Source organism: Python bivittatus, unplaced genomic scaffold, assembly GCF_059951505.1.
Source record: "Python bivittatus isolate LINGU-HERP-01145 unplaced genomic scaffold, Pbiv_v1 ctg000000_np1212, whole genome shotgun sequence".
NCBI lineage: Eukaryota > Metazoa > Chordata > Lepidosauria > Squamata > Pythonidae > Python > Python bivittatus.
In genome coordinates, this window is record NW_028277028.1 from 3583389 (window position 1) to 3589388 (window position 6000).

Below are 6000 nucleotides of genomic sequence, written 5' to 3' on the forward strand. Positions count from 1 at the left end.
AACTCATGCTGCCAAGAACCCACAAGTTCAAAAGAATCCTCAATAACCCAACATGATAATGCAGCAGTTACCCCACTTGTTCCTGCCAACATGGAGTTGAAGTCAGAGCAAATATAAACCACTTTGAAAGTAAAATATCTTGCAAACATTTCATACTAGCCTGAAGAAAGTATCAGTATGGTATGATCCTCCTTAAATAATTCAGTTGATAACATTCTGCTCATACAGTGAGAGGTACTGATACTTTGTTGCCCTTTTGGCCAGAGTGAAGGCCCAAATCTGGGTTTGTTCTTCGGTTTGGTTGTACTCACATCACATCTTTTGCCACCATCGTATTGCTCCATGGAGTTCCCTGGGATGTGCAATTTAAGACCATTTTGGTTCCTTCATTTTCTCCATATTCCAGAGATCAAAAAGGGTTCAAAGCAGAGCTGCCTAATATATCAGTGGGAAAATCCCAAAGTGTCTCCTAAAACCAAATGGATTCATAAACAATCTGGGGCATTGCATCTCAGTCAGTTTCCCCCACTATTGTGGAGGTCGGTGGTTCTGTCAAGCCACATGCTAATCAGAAAATGGATCTGACCATGACCAAGGGTTAATCACACTATCCTCCACCAATCACAAGTCATCCGCTCTAAATTGAAAAGTAGTTCAAGCATATGCCTATCTGTGTTGGGACTATGATAAAATGCATATGGAAGCTCACCTATAGCATGACCAGACTGAACTGTCCATTTTTGAACCTCTGTGAAGATATTCAGTGATTGTTTATTACATAATTAATGATCAGCTTAATGAAAAAAGACATGCTAGAATGATGTTTGTTTGCTAACAAGACTAATGAAAACGGTCTTGCCAGAATAACATGCCATTCTGTACCAGCACTATTATATCAAAGTTGGGCATACAAATGAGGCCCAGTAATCAAACACTCAGATCCTCCTTCTGATGGATGAAGATATTGTGGAATGGTGTTATCTAAAAATTATATTCCAGAGGTCCGAAAATGTCAGGATGTTTCCCTTCCAAATAGAAAGTAAAACTGTAATAACACCCAGGTATGGATTAATTGAAAATTGCTGCTTTTTGTCCAACACATTGTTCTGCTCATTAGAGGGGAAAAAACTAGTTAACTGTGCTCCTCATTCAACCTTCTCTCCAATATTGTAGCTCCTGACATCTTTTCATTGGTATCATCTTGATGGACAAGAGACCCTGACTGGGCATGAATTTTTCTTACACCTGCACCTACAGATAAACTATTTTAATCATTCTTAAACAACAGTTAGGCAGGAAATTCAAGACAAGACATTTTTCCTGTTACTGAAAAATCACTAAGTAAATGAAAGTAACTATTATAAGTCATGTCTTGCTGGTGTGACTCATGCATGTGATGCCTGAGTGAGACTTGGAAAGGGAGTAGGAGCAACAGTCTCCATAAGAACGACTGAGCCAGAGATATCCATAAGCTCCAGACATCAGGATTCTAGCATAGACTGAATATAATAAGCAAGGTTGATGGGGTTGGGTTGGGGGAACAAGGACACACTTCATGCCAGGAAATCTATCGCAGTTCCTACATATCAGTGGCAGCTTGCCCACCCTGGCTTTGCAGCATAATGGTCCATGGGCAGGAGTGGCAGCCCATCCCTCTGGTGGCAAATTATGTTCACACAAGTACTGTGGGAGTAGAAACACTGTATGGATGGAGGATATGAATAGATGAAGATTGCTGAGTGAGATTAAACAATTATCTTTCATTTGTCATTCTGAGTTTACTTTCTGTAAACTCTGTACGGGTAGACCCCCATCCTTAGCCAGTCTTATTTATGCTGGAACTGTTTCTCTCCAATCAGATCATGGAGGCCAACACTTCCAGTACTTACCTTCTCCTGTACTAACCTGCACTAACCTGAATACATAGCATCCTTCGAGCCATATGCATCATGCTGGAGATCAACAGAGATAAGACTCTGGTTGCTATAGAGGTGAATCCACACCAATTCTCCTCTCCACCCAACACTAATAGCTAGAAGGAATCTACTATCAGCCCCAGGAAAAGATGTAGAAATTCAGGTAGGGAAGCCATGAGGCAGCAGATGCTGGTTAGATTGTCCTTACAGCTCAACCTCAAGTATATGCTCTCACATCCAATCACCTATAGAGCAGGAATCTGGAAGCAGTCAAGGGCTCACACAAGATCACTGTAAACTTGTCCCCCTTCTTGTAGTTGTAGCTGATGAGACATCTGAAATCCAGGTAGATAAATCTCATGTATGGGTAGCCCCCCATCCTTAGCCAGTCTCAGTTATTTATGCCGGAACTGCTTCTCTCCAATCAGATCATGGAGGGGTAAGGTCTTGTTTCAGACAACAGCCTGAGGCCAAGACTTCCAGGAATACAACATCAAGAACTAGGAAATAGGCAGTTGAGATCCAAGCTTTGGAGCATACCTCCAGCAGGCCCCCTCATCCTTCACTGCCAACTACCTAATAAAAAACTAATCCCCCAGTTACCCAACTCTTATCATATATAAATACCTTTGCAGAGATTCAAATCTTGTAGTCTCTGTTTCCCTATGGATCCTTCTTTCACTAGGATTAGGTAAATTAGCAATGAATTACTACCTATATTCTCATTTCAGGTCTCTTCTCATGTGGACACTAAAGATCTTAGAGCTTGACCATAGCCTGGGCAAAAATGGAATGTCCCACATCCCCAAAGCATCTCCTGCAAGGAGTAACCTCCAGTAGTGATAAATGGACAGGTATTTAATGCTCCTCTGAGTTTATTTTAAAGTTATTTTCATTTGAAAAGATGGGGTAATGTCCAAAAACCAATGAGCAGAAGATATAGAACAAAATCAGTAATACTATTCCACAAAAGTGTAGGCTTGAGGTTTCATGAAAGTTTGCATGACCTGTCTGTCAGTTCAATAATGCATTCCCCAAACAGAGCAACTATAACATTACTGTCAGCCCTATGGTGTAAACAGACCAGGAAACTGACTCCACAGGATGACTACAACTATACTTTATTGAGACTATTAGTCTATTAGTCTATTAGTAACAGAATCTTGCAAGTCTGATTGTGTTTCTCCTCCCTTTCCTCTTATACCCCCAGGAGTCAGGGGGAACCTATCTGAATCTCTTCCCAATTCTTTCCTGTCCCCCCACCCTGCCCCCCCATTCCCAGCTTAATGCATACTTCTTCTGCACCTGTTCTGGAGAAGGTTCTGGAAGCCTTCTCCAAGGTCATTTCCATGGCTCCCTACTTACAGAATTTATAAATAAGAAGAGAATAAAAAACAGAACCTACTTGAAAATTCCAGGTCTTGGTAGGCAAAAACAGGTAGGGAGATTTAAGAGAGCAAAACCAAGATAAAGTCAGAATCAATAAACATGTTGAAATTTGTCAATTATTTTCAATTATGTCTAAAATGAGATAAGAACCCATCCAGCTACAGTATGCAGATTATAGGACACTTCTGTGTCCAGATAAGAAGTCTGGTCTCTCTGCGTTCTAGAGTGTTGCCTTCAATATATTGCTGAAATTTTTGAAAATGAGAAGACTGAGTTCACTGAACTTCAGCTGATTCCAACAGATGAAAATCTTAATGGCCACAAAGATTTCCCTTTTAATTATAACATTTAAAGAGCCCCTAAAAGGCAGCACAGAGAACTTAATTCAGCTTCGCTGGAGCAGGAACACCACTTTTATAAGAAAAGTGGAAATTCCACTGTCAAAATGGACATTGAATATTGGTTTGAAATGTGTAACAAGCCTGAAAGGTGACACCGCACATTTTGCTGGCAAGTGGAAACCTCCTTCTCTGACACAGTACTGCCATCTAGCGGTAGCCTGGAGGTGGAGTTCCCAAGGTTATATTTTGTTGCTGTGATACAAAACCAAACGTCTGGTGACACCTTAAAGCCCTCTCACAAAGGGACTAACTTTTGGAATCCAAAACCAATTTCAATCAGATGGAATTAAATCAACCTTTTGTGGGACTAGATATAGCAGCAAAGGGCCCTCTAACCATAAGTCTAGTGATTATTGTTATTAAATTATTTAGTTATTAAATTTGTGTGCTGCCTGACTCTCACCAACCCTAGAGGGCTCATAAAGGAATAAAAAATGGCAAGGATGACAAAAACCAGACAGGAACAAAAGAGGAACAAACCCACACAAATCCAAAGGGTTCATGGATCTTTATTTAAAAGCCAGTGAAAACCTTTAATAAATGCCTTCTTATGGCTCCATACACTCACCAGCAATAGAAGGGAGTTTGCAGTAATAGGGACCCCACTTGTGGAGTATCCTTCCCAAAGGGATACATGCAATGTTCATGTTGATGCATTTTTGGGCACCAGGATGAATGCCAAAGTGGCAAAACAAATAATTTTATTGAACATTTTTACGTAGATAAAAGATCAACATAGAAATATATAAAGAAAAGTTAGAAAGAAGTTACTTCTGATCTCCTTTGCAGCAGTTACAAACTTTTTATTCCTCCTCCCTCTTTAAGATTACATTACAGAACTTCCTTCTATCCCATATTCAACCCTTTTTTCAATCAACAAATCCAGAAATCACCATTTCACTTTTTTCCATTTTCAGCAAAAAGTCCATAAAAGGTTGCCAGTCTTTCATAAAGGTACTTATTGTTTTATCCCTGACCAGAGGGGTCAGTTTTGCCATTTCTGCTAATTCTGCCATCTTTACAATCCATTCCTCCTCTGTGGGTATTTCAGGGTTTCTCTGTCATTGTGCATATAGTGGTCTTGCTGCTGCTACCATATATCTTCTAAGTCTTTTCTAATTGGTTGTCCATAAGTCCCAGTAAAAAAAAGTTCTGGCTTCATCTTAATATTAATTTTTAAAATTCTATGCATCATCATATGTACTTGTAACCAATTTTATTTGTTTTTTGCTTTTTCACAAGTCCACCATGTCCTTTCATGTTTTTCACATTTCCAGCATTGACCATTCCAGATGTATCTTTATACATCTTAGTTTCTCTGCTGTCATATACCAATCTTTTTATACAAATTCTCCCTTAAATTATAACACAATGTAAATTTCAGTCCTTTTAACCACATACCTTCCCATTGATCCATCTGTATATTATAACAAAAGTTTTTAGCCCATTTAATCATGCAATCTTTACCCTATTCTTTTTTCGTTTCAAATCTCAACAAAAATTTATACATTTTTGCAATCACATGTTCATCATTTGCACATAATGCAGTCTTATATTATTCAATTCGTTTTTTTCTATATTAATATATTCTTTCTCTCAATTGTGCATATGAAAACCATTGACAACTATATTCCTCAGCAGTCAACTGTTCTCTTGACTTCATCTTGTTCTCCATATTCCTATACTAAGAAATCTTGATGTTAACCATTTCTCTTTGCCTGCTGTTTCTTTTCTATAAAATGCTTGTTGTACTGAGACCAGTAGAGGTATTTTCTGCACAACCTAGGTTTACATTTATTCCATATTCTCAATATATCACTTCTCACATAATTTTAAAAATCTATGTAAACTTTATTATACCATAAAAAGCCATGCCAACCAAACCTCAGGTTATGTTCTAATTCTATCATTGTCCTATTTCTCAGCAGCACCAATGACAATATCTTCTTAACCTTGGCTGATCTGGGAAGTGCAATGGGCTTGGCCTTGGTTAGTATTTGGGCGGGGGGCAGGTATCTGAAAAATCCAAGGGGGTAGCATATCCTGGGACATTAAAAACAAAGAACATCATGGAAGAAGGAAGGGCTAACCTGTTCCACTTTATGGCCAAGAAAACTGCATGGATATGTCCGTGAGATCACCAGAAGTTAAGTTCAACTCAAAGGGGATTTCACTTAGTGACCTTTTCATCAGAAATGTGTCAGAATTTTGGGCATACAATGTGTCCACAATCATTTTAAATGGCTGTTCAAAAGCAGTGAAATGAACTCAGCATCTCATCTCACTGAATGCCC